Source organism: Vulpes lagopus, chromosome 17 (genome assembly GCF_018345385.1).
Source record: "Vulpes lagopus strain Blue_001 chromosome 17, ASM1834538v1, whole genome shotgun sequence".
Taxonomy (NCBI): Eukaryota; Metazoa; Chordata; class Mammalia; order Carnivora; family Canidae; genus Vulpes; species Vulpes lagopus.
In genome coordinates, this window is record NC_054840.1 from 17839945 (window position 1) to 17861182 (window position 21238).

A 21238-nucleotide genomic window follows, 5' to 3' on the forward strand; every position below is an offset into this window, starting at 1 on the left:
ATTCACATCCATCCAGAACCTGAGAATGTGGCTTTACTTAGAAATACTGTCTTTGTAGATTTATTAAAATGAAGTCATATTAGATTTGAATGGGCCCTAAATCCAATGTCTGGTGTCTTTTTCAGCAGAGGGGAGGGCACACAGAGGAAAACACTATGTGAAGGCAAAGGCAGATGTGTCTACAAACTAAGGAACAGCTAGGATTGCCAGCACCCACCAGAAGCTAGGAGAAAAGCACTGAACAGATTCTCCTTCAGAGCATCCAGAAGGAACCAGCTATGCCAGTGCCTTAATTTCAGACTTCTGGCTTGTAGAACTAGAAGAGACTAAATTTCTGTTGTTTTAAACTACCCAGTTTGTGGTACTTCGTTAAGGCGACTGTAGGCAATGAATATACCTCCAAACCTTAATTTCCTTTACTGTAAAATGGGGATGATGATGCTTACCATCTGAGAGTTTTAGTGAGAACTAATGAATCAGAATTGAATTAAGAAGAGATTTGTCAAGTGCAAAATGCTCTAGAAATATTTGCACATTTAAATATCAATTTTCCAGGATTGTGAAATATATCTCTCAGCTGCTCAGCATTCACTCTGTTTAAAAGAGGGTGTCCGTATGCCTGCTACCTCACAATAGAATTAGGGATGTTTAGTTGCCTAATTTCATATCATGTTGCCTTCCAGGCAACAACATTTTACAGATATTTACTTACCAGAGAAGAAAAATGGAAGTGCTTTGACCAAGGTGGAATGTTTAATGCATTTGGACTTTCTGGCAGTGTTTTTCATTTAATCAGAATCATTCCCCCCACCCCTCCAGATAAGCAAAATTGTTATGCTGTGGTTTAGTAAGTAAAATATGTACATCTGGTTAAAATACAAATCTAAGTGAGAATTTGTATTCCATGCTTGGCTTCTCAACTGCTACTGGTTTTCCTTGTAAGGCACACCGTCCTCTTCCTTCCTCATTGGGATTAGAACTCTGTGTACCATGTAGTAAATGTAATCTAGAATCCCAGGAGAGATGGTATGTGTAAAGCTATTTAGTTCAGTTCATTTTCAGATGATTTGGTAAATATTGGCTAATTTGTTCTCATTGCTCCCCTGAGAGATCTATGAGTTGTGTTCTTTTGTAGCACAGAAGCTGAAATAGAACAGTTTAGTGATTTACCAAAAGAATAAAAGGAATGGGTGCTGCCGCTGGGGCTGGACTCCTGGCATTTGAGGTTTCTACTCACTGATGAACTCAGACCTGCGACTCCCACTGACATGAGAGAACCCTCAGGCATGCCCATATTGCCACTGACCCTGCTGCAAATGTTCAAAGAATTTTTCTAGGCTAACATCCATCATTTATTGCAAAAATTTTTGCTCTCTCTTGAGTCTCCCAGTTTCGATTTCATTGCCTTATCTCTAGAGATATTATAGTAAATATAATAGACACGGCCTCCTGCCTTCATTGTGCTATGTCTGGTAGGGGATAGAGGCAATTACAGCTCAGTGTGGGAGGTAGCGTGATATCTGTCAGGGCTCAAGATTAGCTAGACAAGGTACTTACTTTCAGCAAGATGTGGCAGGAGTGAGTAGTCTGAAACATCCTGGTGCTAGACTTGTTAACCGATGGGGTGTAAGGGGTTGGAAAAGTTATCCACCTTTGAATGTAAGTAGGGGCTCAACCTAGTGAACAAGCAATGCTAACGAGATTTTCAATTAGTTAAGCAGTTGTATGGGAAGTCAGGAGTGATACATGAGATGAAGTAGAGTTGTATCCCAATAGTTGGGCTAAACATAGGGAGGGATGCCTGGGAGTCCCAAACATCTGGAGAGTTGTCATCAGAGTAATAAATGGAGCCTAGCCATTGGCTTGAGGCTTAGGAATAAGACTTTCTTCTATGAAAGGGAAACTGAAAAAGCAAATTAGGGCCAGCAAATGAACAGAGGCCTTTGGAGTATGAAGCAGATTAGCAGAAACAGATCCCTATTGTGGGGCAATGGTAGAAAGAGTGGCCATGACTTGGGAACTGGGGAGTGAGATGAAGGAATGGACTTCTAGGACTTGATATTTCTGAACTCTGAATGGGGGCTGGAACCAGTGGAATAAATTGTGTCATGAGACAAAATTTTGGGGGAAAATAAGGATTGGAAATGAGGCTATAGGTATGAAACATAGCTGTAGCCTCAACTGTGGGGTAGATGAGGGATGAAGTTTGGAACCAACTTAGGCCTTATATGATATCTTTTTTAAGTGGATTTTTGTTGGTTGTTGTTGTTAGAGGCCATGGGTCACAAAAGGTTAAGTGCACAAGAAGAATAGCAAGAGTGCTAATTCAGCCTTTGTTTAGTTATTGGATGCATGACCTGGAGTTACTGGAGAAAATTCTTTCTAGTCCTGCTTATCAATAAATGAAAGCATTGTCTTGTATCAGTAGTTCCTAAATGCCAGGCTATGGGCTGATGCTGGGTTGCTTATAAAAATCAACCACCAGCGGGGAGGGCAGCACCTGGGTGGCTCAGTCAGTTGGGCATTGACTCTTGATTTTGGCTCAGGTCATGATCTTGGTCATGGGATTGAGTCCTGCGTGGGCTCTGCACTCAGGGTGGAGTTTGCCTGCCCCTTTCCCTTTGCTGGCCCCCTCCCAGATCATGCTCTCTTTCTGTCTCTCTCTCTTAAAATAAATAAGAAATAGAATCAACCACCTGGGGAGCTTGTTAAAAATATGAGCCCTGTAAGATTATGCTTGAAATAGCTAGCAGTGGATCCTGGGAATCTGTGCCTGTCACCCATACCCCATGTGATCTTAAGGGAGAAACCTATCTAAGACTACATAAGATTAGCCACTGGAGTTTCTTCAACATTCTGTTTTTGTTATTTTTTCCCCCATCATTTGCTTTTGTACCTCTTTGGTTCATGGCCTGGGATGATGATCAGCAATTCAATAAAAAAAATTATTGGCACATTATTTCCAATCGACATTTGAAGTCTAGGAGCCAAGTGATGCAGGAAAGCTCATTTTTACTGCCTGAGAGTCTCAGCCCCAACAGTAGCACAAACCATTGCGGGTGTAATGGCAATCTGCTTTCATTGAACTCCCAAGCCCATTTTTACAGAGGCAGAAGTTTGTCTTTCTTTAAGTCTCTGGTGTCCCTTTTTTTATACCATAAGGCTTTTCTGAAGCCTAATTAAAAACATCTATGTAGCATTTCACATTCCTTAGAGAAAGAGTCTTTATAAATAACTATAGGATGAAGTCATTGTGGAGATTAGGTGATTTCTCCTGCCAGGTAAGACAGATTCCCTTAGAGTTCATATTAGATGAAGTCAACCAACTTGCCGTGTGCAGTGGGTTATTTTGGAGGCAAGTAATATATCCTGGACCTCACATGTTACTTGGTTCTCCAGGAAGGGAATTTCCTATTCAGGAAGTAACTTAATTCTTTTTCTTTTGGAAGGGAGATAAGTCACTTATAGACTCTATCTAGGTTCTAAACCTTTGTAATTAGCCACAGAAGTCTGTTCTTATCTTAGACTCATATAAAATTATAATTGAAAGGGCTACTTTCAATTTCAAAGGGAATTTTCTGGTTTATATACAGGGAAACCATGTCTCAGGGAGGAAATGACTTACTCAAGATCACACAGCGAATTAGTGGCATGAAAACCTCAGTCTCTGGTTCTTAGCTCTGCATTCAATGTCCAACAAAAAGGCCACTAGGATGGCCAAAAGAAAAAGTAAGGACAAAGCCAAATGCTGGCAAAGATGTGGAAAAACTGCATCATTCATATATTGCTGGTGGAGATAAAACCTTATACAGCTACTCTGTAAAAACAACTTGGCAGTTTCTTATAAAACTAAACATTGAATTACCACACACCTCGCAATTGTACTCTTGAGAACCATTCCAGAAAAATGAAAACTATGTTCATATAAAAAACTCTACATGATTGTTTATAGCAGCTTAACCAGTAATGTCCAAAGACCACAAACGGCCCAGATGTCCTTTAAAGGGTGAATGATTTAACAAACTGTGGCACATTCATGCCACGAAACACTACTCAGCAATAAAAAGGAAAAAAACTATTGCTACCTGTAACATTCTGGGTGAATCTCCAAGGAATTATCGTGAGTGGGAAAAAAGCCAGTCCCCAAAGGTTACATACCATAGGAATCTTTTTATAGAACTATTTTTTTTTAATGACAACATTTTAGAGGTGGAGAACAAATTAGCAATTTCCAGGAATTACAGAAGTTGTGGTGGCGTGGGCAGAAAGGAAGTGAGTGTTGTAAAAAGGCAGCATAAGACTGCCTGGCTGGCTCAGTCAGTGGAGCATGTGGTTCTTAATCTTGGGGTTGTGAGTTTGAGCCCCATGTTGGGTGTACAGACAACTTAAAAATCAGATCTTTAAAAAAAAGGGCAACATAAGAGATTCTTGTAGGAATATAACAACGGAGCATGCAGATTGTGGTGGTGGACACATGAACATCTATGTGTGATAAAACTAATAGAACTAAATATAAACACAAATAAGTTGAACTTGAGAGGTGTGTTATATAAGTATGAATGTTCTGGTTGTGATATTGTGTCATATATAATATATCTAATATTTAATACATATTATGTCTAATATATATCATAATATAATAGTTTTGAAAATGTTACCATTGGGGAAAATTGAGTAAAGCGCACATGGGACCTCTGTATTACTTCTCACAATTACATGTGAATTTGCAATTGTCTCACATAAATTTCAATGAAATAAAAGATATTCCTATTAGAAGGTCAAAATAAGAAAAAACCCTGTTAGTATTTTCCTTTTGTCCAAATGGACAAAGATGTTTTTATGTTGATCCAGTGTTGGTGAGGATACAGTTAAGTAGACATTTTTGTGTACTGCGCTTCTGAGACTATAAATTGCTACACTTTGCAAATAATTTTACATACTAAAATATTTTGACCTTATAATTTCACACTTATGAAATTGTCCTAGAAAAATACTCAGGGATATGAATTAAACTTACTTATATATAAACATTTTCACTATAGTATATGGTATAGTGTAGTATTATGATAACAAAGAAACTGTAAGTAACCCATATAATAAAGGATAGTTATTCGTTAAAATTATATTTCCCTCAAATATTTATCAATTAGAACAAATACTCATTACATAATGTTAAGTACAAAGTATAAGATATGTTATTTTTATATCACAAACTCTGTATCAACATATACACGTAACTCCTATACTTACTAGCTGTGTGACCTTGGGTAAATTGCTAATCCTCTCTGTGGACTTCTTATCTGTACAGTGGGGATAGGATAGCACCAATTTATTCTTTTTTTTTCCAACTTATTCTTTTAGTAAAAAAGTAAATGATTAAAGTTCTTCTAAGGGTATTCTAGCACTAAATAGTACTTTTATCTGGATAGTAGCAATACTACCCATATTTACACTCTTTTTTTAAAAAAACTTTTCAACAATGGTCATGTTTTTACTTTGTATTTTAAAAATAATGTTTTTTATGTATACATATACATATATATGTTAAACTTACTCTAATCATAACTAATTTTTATTCGTGCTTAATTCATATTTAGAATGATTACAGGTAGTCCATTTCTGAGAGAGGAGGACTGCGAAGTTCTATCCACCTGAAACTTTCCTTAGAGATGCTCTTGGAAAGTGAGAGAAAATTGGAATAGAGCATTTACATTTTTTTATTTTAACTATGACCAATTTTAGAAATTATAGTTAAGGAATGTGATTCGATCTTGAAGAACAGAAAGTGTTGAGAAATATTTACTGTTCATTTTGGCATTAGATAATCAATTTCTTGGGGAATTAACCACTGATGCAAATAAATCATACACTGGTTATTTTAAAAAGATTGATATTGGTGATGACAGTTGAGAACTCCAACCATGTCCTGGGTCATGTTTTAAAGAAATTAAAAATTTACTTATTCTTAGTGAATAATTTTTTAATTTGCTTTAAAAATAGCAGCCATTGGGATCCCTGGGTGGCTCAGCGGTTTAGCACCTGCCTTCAGCCAAGGGCGTGATCCTGGAGACCCAGGATCGAGTCCCGCATTGGGCTCCCTGCATGGAGCCTGCTTTTCCCTTTGCCTGTGTCTCTGCCTCTCTCTCTGTGTGTCTCTCATGAATAAATAAATAAAATCTAAAAAAAAAAAAAAAAAGTTAAAAAAATAGCAGCAATTATAGCAGCTGTAGAAAATTCTGTAAACTTGGCATTACAGCCATGTCAGAGAAAAGGGTGATCATGGGAAACAAAACACTACAGAATGCACATTAAAGGGGGCCCATCTGTCTAATATCATCTATCTAATTTTATCTACCAAACCAGAGGCCAATCTATCAATCTACCTTTAAGCTTTTGCCCAAACTTAAAATCCTGTGAAAAATTGCAATTCATGACTTTAGGTTTCTAAAGCTTAGAAATATAAATAATAGTTGTTTTGCCCATTACTTATCCTCATTTTTAAATTCTCCTTTTCTCTTTTATTGTGTTTTGAGGTTTTAAAAAATATTTTGTACCTTGAATACTTCTTGGGATAATCTAGACACCCATTCATGTTAACAGAGTGCTTGCAACAATACAGGCTTTAAAAAGAAAATGTTTGCGGAGAAAAGAGATTATTTTCTTCCATTCAGACTCCAAGAAAAACCAGAATCCATATTCCTCTATAAAATCAATAGTACTTGCTACTAATGTGTTTTATCACATTAGTAGCAAGTACCACATTAGTTTACTACATTCTGTTTTTATTCCTAATACAGAAGATATATAATTTCAAAGAAAATTCAAATGGTTCTTTTTTAAAGATTTTATTTATTTGACAGAAAATATATAATTTCAAAGAAAATTCAAATGGTTCTTTTTTAAAGATTTTATTTATTTATTTGACAGAAAGAGAGAGAGAGAGAGCACAAGCAGGGGAGCAGCAGGCATAGAGAGGGAGAAGCAGGCTCCCTGCTTAGCAGGTCCCCCCGCCCCCTGCCCGTGTCGCAGGGCTCATTCCCAGGGACCCTGGGATCATGACCTGAGCTGAAGAAAGATGCTAACAAACTGAGCCACCCAGGTGCCCCTCAGATGGTTCTTAAACATTTGGAAATATACTCAATCTCACTAATAGAAAGATAAAGGCAAGTTAAAAATGAAACCCTGACATATCATCTTTAAACTTTTTAGATTTTGCAAAGATGAGAAAATTGTATAGCACACTCTACTGACAGGGCTACAGATGAAACAGGCTCTAGTATAATGCTGGTATGAGAATAAACTGGTTTAATCTTTATTGAGGGCAACTTGGAAATATCTGTCAAAATTACAAAGACACGTATCATAAAACAGCAATTCTATTTCTAGGAATTTATCCCAGATATACTCAGATGTGTGAAAGACGAATATATAAAATAATTCATCACAGCATCATCTCTAAGGGCGAAAGATTGGATAAAATGATGTTTGGTTAAATAAATGAAAGTTAATCCATAAAATGGAATCCTATATATCTGAAACACAAGAGAGCTTTTTATTTGCCGTATGGAATAACCTCTAAGCTATTGTGTTAAACAGACAAAGCAAAGGCACAGGACTGGGAGAGTGTTATGCAACCTACCTGCTTTTTACTAATAAATTAATAAAATGTCTCTGGAGGAATACATTAACACATTGGTTTCTCTGTTGTGGGGGACTATTGGCTGGAGGGTCAGGGATAGAGACTTTCTAAAAGGTCTTTTGTATCTTTTGAGTATTAAACTAGATAAATATATCCTAATCAGAAAATGAATTAACTTTATATAATAAGACATATGTATATGTATATATATGACCTATAATCAGTGGAACTGCTTAAAACCAACTTTTTCCTTGTTACAGAGTTCATTTTTTCCCAATATCATCCTTAAAAAAGAAAGATGCCATATAATTATTCTGTGATGAGAAATTATTTTTGAAAGTTTCATATGAAGAAAGTATAAAAACCTCAAGCAATGATGGCCTCCCTCCTACCCCTTCTTTTCCCCTTCTTCCTCTTCTCCTTTATCCCTCTTCTCATTCTTATTCTCCTCTTGTTGAGCTTTGCTGTAACATTGATTAAAACTGGGAGGATTTTCTAAATATATTCCCCAAAATATCGGGGACATAGATGGCCCAGGAGAATTAATATTTGAGCGTTCGTATTTGTACAATTGTTTCCATGCTCATAGAAATAGAAACAGGATCAAACTGCCTTTCTGAATCTATCGGCCTCATTTTAGTAAAAGACTTTTATTGGTTTTAATTTAGCTTCATTTGGGAAGGTTGTGTTGTTGTTTGTTTGTTTTTAAGTAGAGAATATAGAACATATGCCAAGGAGATATGCACCTGTATATGTTTCTGTAATGATTATCAGTGCATTCTGGTAATCTTTGCTATCAACTCTGGAGAAGATATGGGGAAAAAAGGAGCTTAAGCCACTTAGCTTTAACATACCATCTTGATCTGGCTCAAGATCTAGTGTGTTTTCATATTTAATTTATCTTCTGTCTAATACCCTGATAATCCAATCCTAAAACTGACTCTGCACTCTTGAACATGCTTTTGGAACTCCATAAAATAATTACATTTTCAAACATGTAGTTTTGGCAACTAGTCACGATTGCTTCTCAACCTCTGTAAGTGGCTGTCAAAATGGGCCGAAATCTGATGTGCCATGAAGAAACCTCAGGAGCGAATAATGATAGTGGGGAGGGAGGTGAAGTTATCAGACCTTACTTATCTTCTCTACTTTTCTTGCAGCCTCTCATCCTCATGCTGAGTCTGCATCAAGAGTGACCCATTTATATTCTTTGTACCTCAGGAGGCCAGCACGCTCGCTGTTCTGGGCAAACATGGGAAAGAACGTAACGGAGATCTGGCTTTACCACATTCATAATGAATTAGGCTCTCTTGATGGAACACCAACACATCTGGAAAAAAAAAAAAACAGAATACAAAACAAAGTAAACACCAGTCCCCTTTGCATAAAACAAAAGGACAACAATAATAGGTTTGTTCCAGAGCTGTTAAAAAACATATCTGACTGTTTTTTTTTTTTCTGGATTCATCATTTAGTGACACACAACTTTATAAAGGCAATGAGTCTCTCACAATGCTGACTTTAACCCTGTATGATGTGTTTGCTCATATCAGAGTATTTACTTATTAATTTTGGTTCAGAACCCAGTGGAGGACTCTTAACTATAGAGAACAAACTGAGGGTGGCTGGAAGGGAAGTGGGGGGAGGATGGGATAACTGGGTGATGGGCATTGAGGAGGGCACGTGATGGAATGAGCACTGGGCGTTACATGCAACTGATGAATCATGAAACCCTACCTCTGAAACTATATTTTAATTAATTGAATTTAAATAAAATGAATTTTTTAAAAAAGAACCTAGTGGAAAGGAAGGAACAATCAGTGTCCCATCTAACTTCCTCTCAATATTATGAAGCTGTCAAGCCACTGGTCTGGCTCAGAAAACCTATGCAGTCCTGCACTTCTGTTCCCAACTTGAGCAAAATATATTTGACTTTTTAAGAAATTTATTTCTTTCCTTTTGTCTGGTCAGCAAAGAGACAACACTTCCCTCAGTGCTCTCCTCGTTCGTTTAGTATATGCTTGGCCTATGCCTTTGTCATTAGTGGTTGTTCTCATGCCTGCCCTCCCCACTAGAATGTGCACAAGCTGAGAAACAGGATTCTGTTCTTTCTCTCTCTGTCCCCTATAGCTTTCAGCAGGGGACCTGGCACAGAGCTGCTACACAGGCAATGCTCATTTAATTGAACGGAGTTATGAGTGACACTTTGATTATGCAAATGTAAACAGCTAGGGAAGAAAGGTGGGAAGGGGAAAGCCAGGTATGAAATATAAATTGGCTGTATTTCTAATATATTAAGCTCCAGCTGCAAGTGTCATCATCCAGAAACATGTTTGGTTGCCCCTCTGTGTTTGTGAGGAGATGTTATGGGCCCATTCACCTGCCAGTGTCTTAGGTTGACTTGCTAGCAGGCTGCCTGAAGAAAACAACTTCACCGTGTGTGTGTGTGTGTGTGTGTGTGTGTGTGTTTGGGTCCCCAGCTGGGTAGAGAAGAGGGACAGCCCTGTTCATTTGTGGGCATGAGGCATTTCACAGTTTACGAAATGCAACTATGCCTGTCTAATATCATATTTGATTTCCAAAATAATATGAGAATACTTTTTCTAACTACAATTAAATAAACTGAGTTTTAGAGCAATTTAAATGCCTTGCCCAGGTTCTTCCAGTCAGGGAGGGACAGACCAAGACTGGCCCCTGGATCTGTTTTTCCAAAGAATGGGGAAGAATGGAATTTCAGAATTACCTGGAGACCTCAGACTCCACACATACCCTCCACTGGTGGTGATTCCCTCTCCTTCTTTTCTCTCGTCACTGTTTCCATGAGACAGTGTTGCATCCCTTGGGTGGTTTAGGGTAGAGTAAGGATTGAAAACCTCTGACACAGTGATTGGATCCCTAGTTCAAGGGCTTTCTGCTCGGGGCATTTTCCACCAAATGCCTTTGCTGTTGTCTCATCTAGGTGAGGCTGAAAGGAGCACTCAACTAGGTAACTCAGTTCCGATCTGTCCCATGGCTTCCCTGCGCCTTCCCAGCTCCTGGTTGCTGTGTTTTGCTCAGTGCCCTTGGGCTGATGGAGGGCGTGCTGTGTGAAATGATTGCATCTCCATGCCAGTTGGCACAAGGAAGCCACGCTGTGCGTATTTATTTGTGCCCATGCCACTTGACAACAGTAAGATTTAGAATTTGGTTTGCATTTGTAAAGGAATTGGGAAGAAGGCCTTTTCTCAGTGGGCTGCTCACCAACTACTATAAACACCCGATATCTCAATCCTGGTCAGTGACGATGACTTTCTTCATATAAGTCTGGCAATATTTAACTTCTCTGCACAGAATAAATATTTGGGATGGAAGATATGGACCCATTTCCCTATTGTTCCAAAGAGAATTTGAAAACATATCGGTTCCACTATTGGCAATGGAGTACAGTGCCAGGCAGTGCCAATCTTTCCAGATTTTTTGAGGTCCCTGCTGATCCTGAGATCTATGTGTTAGCGTTGGAGGAAGGAGGTTGTGTGTATGTGTGTGTGTGTGTTTCTTTTTCATTGTTTGTATTTAGTTTTTGCCCAAGATCTTCTCTATGTTTAACCTGACCTTGCAATTTCCCTAAATTGCACCTAATAGTTTTTCCACCAGTGAGAACATTTACTTTGTGGCAGGCATTATGTTCCACGTGTTGTCTACATTACCTCTCATTTTTAAACTAACCCACTGTGTGGGAGCTATTATTCCCAAAACCCAGTGGGGAAAGTGAGGGTTTTTATCCTGTATTCTCTAAGAACATGGCAGCAGAACTGGAATTCTAGCCCTGCCTTGGTCAGCTTTCAAAGCCCATACATATTGTATGCGATATTGCATAAACTAAACAGAAACTTAGTTTTTAGAAAAGTAACAATTTTGTATAGCATTTCTTACTCAACTTGCTATCCATTGGGGAATGCTCTCATCATTTCATTTTTTTTAAAGATTTTATTTATTTATTTATTCATGAGAGAAGAGAGGCAGAGACACAGGCAGAGGGAGAAGCAGGCCGCATGCAGGGAGCCCGACGTGGGACTCGATCCTGGGTCTCCCGGGTCACACCCTGGGCTGAAGGCGGTGCTAAACTGCTAAGCCACCCGGGCTGCCCTCTCATCATTTTAAATAAAGAAATTTCTCCATGAAAACATAACTAGCTAAATACAGACAGGAAATACGAGGGAAAGGCATACATACCATTTTAGGAGTGTGTGAAAACAAAAGCAGTGATTGGACTTGAAGTCAGCAATGGATTGCTTAAAAAGAGTGTGAGGTTTCGGAGATGGGATGTTTGAAATACTTGGGTCACATGTAACCCCATTTCCTTAGTTCACCTGACCGGAAGTATAAAATTAGTGTGTTAGAGTCAGATGGTGCTAGGAGTTCATTCCCCAACTTTACAGACAGGGTCTGAGAGAGCGATGCTCCCTAACCCGTTATTGGGACGCATAGACCTAGAACTGAGCCTCCTTATCTCGAGACCAGTATTTTTTTTGTGGGCTGCTGTGATACGCTTTGGTCACTCACAAAATGTAGGGAAGCAGATATCTCAGCTTTTCTGACTTGTGTCAAAGGTGAACCCAGACCCCAGCACCCTGATGTGGAATTCAGAGCCCAGTATATGGCAATATAGACATTGTGAGCCTAAGGATATATCTGGGAAAATTTCTGAGTCCAAATGGATCACGTAAATAAAATATAACAGTGGGCCTCATCGACTGAAGTTGCCAGTGAAGGATACATCAGGGAGAACAGCCCATTAAGTTCTGAGTGACAATGTGGCCTCTCCCATCGGCAGTTTGTCAGGCAAGGAGTGTGGGCAGCAGAGTGGAAGCGTGCTGGCTAGCTCAGGCAGGTGGCACGTTGCCTTCCATAGTTTTTATGCAGAGCACACACCAAGCAAATGATTCTCAGCAGGGAAGGATGCAGACTACTTCTCGGGTATTACTTCCATTTGGGGTAGATGAAATATGGGTTCTGGAAGCCCTTTTTTGGCAAACTCTTCAGTTATCACAAGGAGTGCTTACAAGGAAGAAAGGAAGAAGAATGTGGACTCTTTTCGAGTCTGTTGAAGCCTTGAAATGTTTTTTTTTTTTTTTTGCTCGTGTGTGTGTGTGTGTGTGTGTGTGTGTGTGTGTGTATGCCAATTTAATCTTGTTGAACTGAATCATGATTTTTTTTTTTTCCAAATCCAAAGACAGAATAGATTTTCACGTCTTCCTCAACTAGGGATGTGGAGACGGGATGGGCAAAAGTGGATTGGTAACAGGAAACAGATGCCACAGTTCCTCTGTGATTTGCAGAGGTCAGAAGATCTCCATTTAGCTCTTCTTACTCGTTTATTATAAATGACCATGAAATATCTAGGTGTGAAACAATCAATGAGTTTTTCAATAGATTTCATTTTTTGCTTCCAGCCCATCTCAGCTACCTCCCCCAAGAGTTACGGAGAAACCCTTGTCTAGTTGGACTGGGAACTGATTTTTGCCAGGTTGCTAAACTCCATTTCTCTGCTTCTGCTGAAAATGTCACCCACCTGGGGCTGGTTTTGTGACTTAGGATATGACACAAGAAAGTATAGCTCTGAGAGATATTCCCAATTTCTTCTTCAAAATGATGTTCACTCCAAAACAAGTTTGGATGGAGCAACTTATGTCAAATTTCTCACAGGATAGTAAAATTAAACAAACAAAAACCCTTCAAGGACTTGCCATAAGCAGATGTCAGAATTGGGCTTGTTATCTGCATTCTGAAATCTCATGTCTGAGTGTGAGGGGGTGGTAGTTGTCCTCAACTTATACCATTCTTGGAATTGCAGGAACACCTCTGAGGTAGATAAAGTCCGTGGTTTTGATTGCAAGTCCCTAAAGATGTCAGCAGGAAACGCGCACAGGAAACTGGGAAGGAGAGTGACTGGCGGGGTTGCCAAGGAAGTCCCAAATGGACATCTCCAGCCCCGGCCCTACTGTCCTGGCACACCCCACTGGTCAAGTCCACCTTTCCCAGTTCTTGCCTTGTCACCTCCACTCCTCCCTGCCTTTTATACTTTGCCCAGAAAAGTCTGTTCCTTTTCTGAGGCCCAAGCTCAAATGTCCTCCATTCTGTTAAGTCCCCTCCAGGCCCCACTGCAGGGAGACGGAGGAGCATTAAATTCTTCCCTCATCTGTGTTTCAAGATTATATTTACAGCTCTCTTTTCAGTAGTTAATACCATATATATATACATATATATATATATTTTTTTTTTTTAACTGACTGTCTATAACTTTTATCAGACTGTAAACCAAGTCTACCCTATGTATCTCCAGCCTCTAGTAAGTGCTTCCTGGTGGGGATGCAGGAACTTTTGTTCATTTGAAATCAATTTTTAAACTACTCTCACTTGAGCAGATAATCTTACTTTTCTTTTTCAGTGTTTGTGAGACAGTCAAGCTTTCATCTATGAAGACAAAAGTCTCATTTGTAAATGAACAAGGTTACTCCTTTTGTCTTTTCCCTCTGTGAATCTGATCTAAAAACCTTAGCAGCTTTGAATGAGACTGAAACTAAGATTTTAAAGTGTTTAATTTCTGGCCCAGAGGGTTAGAGAGAATATTTTTGGCTCCACTTCTGGGAAGGAGAATGTTCAGATTTATTATTAACATGTTTCTTTCACTTTACCTAGCTCTTCTCATCTTACAGTACATCATACTCTTTAATAAAGTTTCTTTTTCCTTCTCTTTCTCTCTCTCTTTTTTCCCTCCCTATCTTTCTTTCTTCCTTAGCAATGGTAATTGATATATGAAACCCATCTTTCTGTTATCTTCCCCTACACCTAATGGCATTTATCTGTCAAAATTAGATGGAGTCTAATCTAAGGTCATGGGATACACGTTGAGTTTAGAGGTGCCTATGGCTTTGGAATCAAATTCTACAGGCAGCACTCTCTGCTAAACATAGCTCACTTTAGCATTTTTCTTTCAGTCAGTGTAATCACTCTTCAAGACAAAGAAAAAACCGCCAGTAGTCTTTATAGCCTTGGTGACTCCGTTGTAGAATCAGAAAACAGTAGAATAAGAACAAACCTTGGCAATCATCTCAATGAGACTTCTACAAGCCCTGTGATAAGAATTTCTTAGTTGCAATATTAACACCACCACTGAAACAACTTACTATCATCCAAGTTAGCACAGGCCTTTGTTGGTCAACTTTGGGTCTTCTTTGCTCTCTTGGGTATACACCACATGGAACCATATTTACACCAACAACACAGACTTCTTGTCCTTTCCCATGCAGATGTTCCTAAAATGCTTAGACTGACTGCCCTAGCTCCAATATTTCTGGATTATAGTGGAAGGTAGCTCCAGAGTATTCAGAAAGCACCATGTCAGTGTTGGATCCTGTTTTTCAGCATCTATGAGTTCTCCTTCTCCCATTCTGGCTTCTTTTTGTCAGTTTCTTCTCATCATAAAATCACTACCAGAGTCCTACTTAGTGGTTGCTGGAACAGCCTCATCAGCATCACCTGAGAGCTCATTTGAAATGTGGAATCTTGGGCCTCACTTCAGACTCATTCAACTAGAACAGTGTTTTCACAAGACCCTCAGGTGAGTTGTATGTACATTTAAGTTTGAGAAGCATTGCTCTGTCTAGGCAGTGTCTCATGATTTCCTGTGGCCTCGTCCATTCTGATAGCACTGATGTCAGAACTAAAAAAGATTCTAGCTGGGTGATTCTCAAATAAGAATGACCAAGTTGAGGTAAGTTCTACACAGTAAGAGGAAGATGCCTCTTCAATTTTATGACTCACTTTGTCACTGAGCAGGGGCTATGCAACCGTGTCCTGAGCCCCTTCTTCCCAATGGAGCTTTTCATTAAAACTGCTGCTCCTTTTTGCCCTCAGTTCCCTTCTCTGGTGGCAGACCAGGAGAGTAGCCTACACTTTTGGGCAGGCACCATCATGTTCTTTTCAATGATTTGCAAACTTCTCTGTAGGCTCTTAATATATCCCTTGCCTCCTTTCTTTCAGCCTGAAATAAAAAAGCCTACCTAGAAAGCGGTTCATGCCAATAGATCCTGATGGACTCACCAAATCCCAACAACACATCACACACACACACAAATTTAAGTCTGAATTCCCCTTGGATTTAACTGATCCAACCCATATTCACTAACATTAAACCAATATGTATCTTCCAAAGCCTTCTCTCCTAATTGCTGCCTTGTAGCCCATGAAAACTGTGCTTTACACCCTTATTCCATGTGACTGCCTTTTAAGCATGTGAAGCGCATTTTTATGCCTCCATCCCCTAAACCTTCTCATTGGTAGCCTGAGCATTCCCATTTTCCTCCATATTTTCTCATTTTTAACTTTCACTTATTTCCCCAGAACTTCACTTAACATTCTAAGAATGGATGATACAAACTGATCACAAAATAAATTGATGACTATAAGTAAGAGATAGTGGAAGGCAGAGAGTAATGACAGAGGACATTCTCCTAACAAATGAGGCTGCATATAATGTAGCAGAAGAGGTCTATGAGCAGCCAAGCTGGAACATAAGTCTGTTGCTTTACTGCCTCTCATGTATCAAGCAGATGAGCTGCTGATAGTCTCTTCTCAAAATATCATTGTCCAGCTTACTTTTTTTTCCAGTTTATTTATAGTCTAGATCTTAGTTTCTCAGAGCTCATTCTGGGAACTCTACAAGCAATACAATTATGGGAGTCTATTCTTCAAAGGTTCTGTGTATCCAGAGCTCTTCAAATTATTGAATATTAGAAAAAATAAAGTTAGGGATCATAATAAATCTGCTGTGAGGACTGTTGTGATAGCTGAAGCTTTTATGAGTTGATGAGGTACGTATCTAAGTAGACACAAAACATCTTAGAAGCATTGGCAAGAATCACAATGTTCTTTTGCTTCTCAGTTGTAGATCATAATGCTTTAGAATAAGAAAAACAAGCAAATAGACCAAATAAATCTTCAGTGATTTTGTAACTTCTCTGAGGCTAATACAATGTAGCACACTTTCTTTTCTTTTTCTTTTTCTTTTTTTTTTTAAGATTTTATTTATTTATTCATGAGAGACACAGAGAGAGAGAAAGAGAGAGGCAGAGACATAGGCAGAGGGAGAAGCAGGCTCCAGGCAGGGAGCCTGATGTGGGACTCAATCCTGGGTCTCCAGGATCACACCCTGGGCTGAAGGCGGTGCTAAACCGCTGAGCCACCCGGGTTGCCCGCACACTTTCTTTTCTTTGCTGATGATTAAATAATCAAATATAACCTAAGTTTTCTATCCTTTTAGTAAAATTTGCTCCGTTGGAAGAGATTATATATGAATGATTATATAGTATAGTAATCGTCAATAGAGTAAATCTGAGGTTTTATGTGTTATATTTTAAAATATGGAGGTTTTCTGTATATAAAATTGACTACGTATGTAATAACTTTAAAAATTTGCTATAATCACAAAGATCATAAAATCATTCATAACTCCACTAAACACTCAATATTTTGATGTACTATTTTCTCTTTTTTTTTTGAGACTTTAGTTATTTGAGAGAGAGAGAGTGAGTGAGAGAGAGGGAGCACAGTGGGGGTAGGGGGCAAGGAGGAGGAGCAGAGAGGGAGAAACAGATGTCCTGCTGAGCAGGGAGCCCACTATGGGGCTTAATCCTGAGTCTGGGATCATGACCTGAGTTGGAGGCAGACGCTTAACCAACTGAACCCCCCAGATGCCCCTAATGTACTAATTTTAAATCCTCTTCTTCAACCAATGAAATATATGAGCATATACATGTTATGATTGTTGATTATATACATTTTGTATTCTGCTTTTATTACCTGTCATATATGATATTATTAAATAATATTTTATTTTAATTATTGCATAACAGTCTAGTACATCATCACTTATTTTACCATTCCCTTATTGTTGCACATTTAGATTGTTTTCCCCATACTGGGCTAAATATCTTTGTATGTAAATTTTGACCATTTCTGTGATTATTTCCTCATGATGAATTCTGTGAATTGAGATTGCTACGTTAAAAATTATGGAGGAGGCTGGGTGGCTCAACTGGTTAAGCAACCTATTTGATTTTGGCTCAGGTTGTGATCTCAGGGTCATGGGATGGAGCCTCACTTAGGACTCGTGCACAGTGCAGTCTGCCTGTCTCTCTCCCTCTGCTCTCAACCCCCCACCCCAATTTCTCTCTCTCTCTCTCTCTTTTTCTCAAATAAATAAAAAATAATTATGGACACATCATTTGTATCTTTTAAATTTATATAGTGTTTAAGTAATTAGTTGGTTAAAATGGCATTTAATATATGTCAGTTGTGTGGAAAGAAAAGTTGTGCGTGTGTGTGTGTGTGTGTGTGTGTGTGTGTAGGGAGGAGATAGAGAATTAGAGTTACATATTTTCAAGGAAAGAAAAAGAAAGTAAATTTGTTAGTAAATGAATCAAGACCCTAACAGTGAACTAATCTGAGAAACTTTTAAAAATGTGATTTTTATAATGAAAAATCTTACTTCCATATTATAGAAAAAGGAGAATTTCTAACCTTTTTTGTTTCCTAATAGAAAGCATACACTTAAGTGTGTAATTAACAGGTTTTTTTGCACAACACCATAAATATTTATAGATTGGATAATCTCTTTTAAATTCCTTAAAGTTTTATAATATTCTTATGTCATAAAAGCAAAGACATAGAAAAACTAGACTATAAATACCATAAAGGCAGAGATGGCAGCTGTCTTAGCAAGTCTGTATCTCAGCCCCCAGTAGATCCCTTGACATATGGCGGGTTCACAGTAGATACTTGAACAGTATTAGAGAGTCTCCTTTTTGTGATTACTTGAGTGAAAGAATAGATCTGTTCAATGTAATTTTATTTTCATAAAAATTCAAATGGAGAGCAATATAATGAAGAAATATTATCTGTAAACAAACAAACAAACAAACAAACACAAACAAACAAAAGACCAACATGAAGTTATGGTCTCTCACTCTCTCTCCCTTTTCTAAAAGATTTTATTTATTTATTTATTTATTTATTTATTTATTTATTTATTTATTTATTGAGAGAGAGAGGGAGAGGGAGCGCACAAGCAAGGGGAGTTGCAGTGAGAGAGGGAGGAGTAGATTCCCCGCAGAGCAGGAAGCCTGATGTGGGGGCTCCATCCCAGGACCCTGGGATCATGACCTGAGCTCAAGGCAGATGCTTAACTGACTGAGCCACACAGGTGCCCTCAAGTTATGGTCTCTCAAAGGCAAGAAGTAGTCCTCAATCTGGAGATTGGGGTAAATGGAACCCGGGAACATCCAGAAACTCATGGGAGACCTTAATTCTCACTTTTCAAAGGCAAGTTACCTGAAACCCTACTGGAAAGTCTTTCTGTTTGTCCTTGCCTTATTGCAGCATAGAGAATATTCTATAACACTTTAAATGTGTTTTCTTTTAAAATTTGATCTAGTAGTGCTGAGAAAAAGTAAATTTTAGTTTAAAAAAATTAAACTAACACCTATAGCAGCATGAGGAAAATGTATTTTGCTTGTCAGTGTATTTGAGGTAATGAGGAATAGTACAGAGAAAGACAGGCAATTTAAACTGAGTAGTATCTCTCTTTCCTCAACTGGATCAAATCGTTTTCCAGCCACCAAGGAAGTGTTTTAAGGGTTAAAAAATGCTTAGGGGCTATTGGTTTCTTCCTTCTTGTTACCAGGTAAAAATATCCTGAATAGTAAGACTCTCATTCTGACATCTTCTGTGTAGTTTACATTTAGATATATGAGGCCAGGTGAACAAAACGTCTTTCCAGTAGATCCAGTCAAAAAGGAGGATTTTGAGGACATACTTTTAGCTTTAACCACAGTGAGCATTAACCCTTAAGGTGAAAAATTTTAAATGCAATCTAAGAAATAAAAGCAGAAATAAAATAAAGGGAATGATGAGTTAGGAAAAAAGGGTCTGTAGTAGGGATACATAGAGTGCCACACTTAAGACTCTCAGCCCCATACTCCTGGGAGTGGGCTTGCAGGTGTGGAAGAGATGTATGGTACTGTCTTTAGTGGGGCTCAATAGGAAAGAGGGGCAGGGTAGGATGCCAGGGGAGTGCATACCACTATAACTGTGATCCAGCAAGTAACCCATCCATCATTCCAAGGTTGATCATTCTTGCAACTGATAAATGAATTAATTTACATTCCTTTATTTAATAGCCTTATTACAATTGGAAATTTATAAGTGATGTCTTGGGATCTTATGCATAATTACTGAAAAAAAGTTTGCATATTTAATTCTACACAGTGTTGGAATTTTACTCATCAAAGATTCCATTTTGGACGTTCCTAATAATATGAGTAAAAGTGGGAATGTCTCTTTGAGGTCTGTTTATCCAGTGCACTTGGGATCATGCATTCTCTACTTCCCTGAATTGGAAGGATGACTAGGAAGAGTGCTCCATATCTGGTTTTTCTTTGACCATGCATAACTCTTGGTAAATATTTGTAAAACACTGAAAAATTACATGAAAGGTCAATGTGTCAAAGAGCATTTGTTTCACAGTAGGGTCGTTTCTTGGACTATTTATCTGCTGCATGTATTTGAAACTCAAACATGATCATCCCTTCAGATCAGGAGAAATGAAGTGGATCCCCTACTATTGTGCTCTCAGTTTTCAGTGTCATGTTTGTTAGCCAACACTTCTCATCACTCTGTTCTCGAAACATAAAATAGCAAGGTATCAGTGGTGGACCTGTGAGGAGCTTGTCTACATTATTTCTCCTACTATAAAATCCATTAATATAAAAATGCCCATAAACAAAATGAGAAAGAGCTTGGGGGCAATCAATAAGGCACAAATTGCACAATAAAGTCACTAATCTCTTTTCTGAGAAAATTTTCAGCAAGGAAATTGTGCATAGAAAGTCTTCAAGGGGGATCCCTGGGTGGCGCAGCGGTTTGGCGCCTGCCTTTGGCCCAGGGCGCGATCCTGGAGACCCGGGATCGAATCCCACATCGGGCTCCCGGTGCATGGAGCCTGCTTCTCCCTCTGCCTGTGTCTCTGCCTCTCTCTCTCTCTGTGACTATCATAAATAAATAAAAATTAAAAAAAAAAAAAAAGAAAGTCTTCAAGGAATAATTGACTTCAACAAGTTTTCTACTGGTAAACAAAACTTTTTTTGCTTTGAAGTAAAAAAAAAAAAACAGAAAAGATCAGCAAAAGAACAGTAAACAAGGAGAAACAGCTTTCTAGCAAGAAAAATGAGCAGGAAAAGGTCACCATCTTGTGTTTTTTGTATTCTTTATCTATCTCACAGTTTGTGGTTCCAAAGTATTTTATCAGCATTAGTCTTTTTTTCTTCAAAAATCTGGGGACATTCAACCATTACTAGTTATGCCAATTTAAATCTCAAAATAAAATCTGGGCAACAAGTAGCATGTTTGTTGGAGGAGGGGTGTAAAGAAAACTGGTTTGTATTTGTTTGGTTTTTGTTAAAAACAAAAGTTATTGGCTTTAAACTGTCTTCTTGTTTTCTGTTTTGCAATTAATAGACGTTCACCATAGAAGATTTAAGAAATATATAATAAGTAAAAGAA

At 38.4% G+C, this 21238-nt stretch overlaps 1 protein-coding gene across 1 annotated transcript in view; it reads left to right on the forward strand.

Moving 5' to 3' along the window:
- FGF12 (fibroblast growth factor 12) overlaps positions 1 to 21238 on the forward strand; it is a 550074-nt gene that overhangs the window by 86889 nt on the left and 441947 nt on the right. The window lies entirely within an intron of this gene.